This window comes from Bison bison, unplaced genomic scaffold (genome assembly GCF_000754665.1).
Source record: "Bison bison bison isolate TAMUID 2011002044 unplaced genomic scaffold, Bison_UMD1.0 scf7180017864250, whole genome shotgun sequence".
NCBI classification, from domain to species: Eukaryota; Metazoa; Chordata; class Mammalia; order Artiodactyla; family Bovidae; genus Bison; species Bison bison.
In genome coordinates this window covers 258,697-259,989 of record NW_011494822.1, presented here as the reverse complement: position 1 = coordinate 259,989, position 1,293 = coordinate 258,697, and positions in this window count along the sequence as shown.

Sequence of the window (1,293 nt, the reverse complement as noted above, 5' to 3'; positions counted from 1 at the left end):
TATCTTGGATCAAATACAGTTCTGTAAAATGTTACCTATTAAGAGTTCTGAGTGTGTTGGCAGTTTTGATAAGCTGCTTTCTCCTTCTTGGGTAGATTTTGTACATATAATGTTGACTTAAAATCCCCAAGGCCTAATTGTGTGTTCTCTCACAACACTGAGCATCTCTTGTCTTTGTGGTAAAAGGGGAGCATTTCTAAAAGGGAAAACCAGTTTGGTTTGGAGTTGGATCCCTCACAAAAGGCTAGTTTTTATTTGGAGCTGGCCATTTCAGAAGTTTACCTTTAAAGGTTACACCATGTAGTGATATTTGCAACCGAATTTCCAAGGAAGGAAAGGAGGAAGTGGGGAACTCTGAAGATAGAGCTTAACTTTGGTGGTGAAATACCCAGGGATGAGGGCTGAGGGGTTGCCCACTCCTGGGGGTCCACTTCCCCACTCCAGGACCACAGCCCCATCCCTGGGGACCCCCAGCCCAGCCCTCTGGGTACTTTGATAGGCACAGCTGGCCTGGGGTTAGAGGAGGGGAGGGTTAGCAAACTCATCTCTCTGCCTGGGCAGAGGGGGAGGGTCACTTCAACTTGTAAAAATCCCCTGACTTCATTTAGCCTCTGGAAACACCAAAAACAGCGGTCAGTCTTGAAAGGTGGAAATTTCCAGTGGGGATTTATGTAAATATGGCTACTTAGAAAAGAAAAAGCAAACTATGACCCGGGGTATTTTTGGCTTCAGAGAGAAAGCCCCGGACTACAGGAGGCCGGTGCGCCCGGGGTTCACTTTCGGTTCAAGGCTCGCTCGGGCGTCCATCTCTCCTGTCCGCAGCCCCACCCCGTCCTCCCGACCTCGGGGATGCCAGGTTCCCAGTCAGCCCGGAGGACACTGGAGGCCACGGGGATCACCACGGGCAGGTCGCACAGAACGCCAGGGCCTCAAGATGCAGAGGCCTAGGCAGTTGGAACCTCACTCAGGCCCCCGCCAACCATCCCCGGTGGTGTCTTTGACCTCGTTCCCCACTGTGGCCCTCAGCCTGCCCGCCCAGGCCTGGAATCTTCTAGTTTGTCCCCAGCTCCAGCGGCCGCCGGGTTTTGTTCACCTTGGTGCCCCGAGGGCCTCTCAGGAGCTGGCACCGGGTAGGCACGCTGTCCAGAGCGGTGGAAATTAAAGAAGGAAAGGAGGGTGAGGAGACAGAAAGAAGCGCTGTTTCACCCGTGGGCTCCGCGTCCGCCCATGGACCTGAGGTGGTTTCTGTCCAAGATGCGACGTCCCCCGACGGCCCCAACCCTCACGCCACAT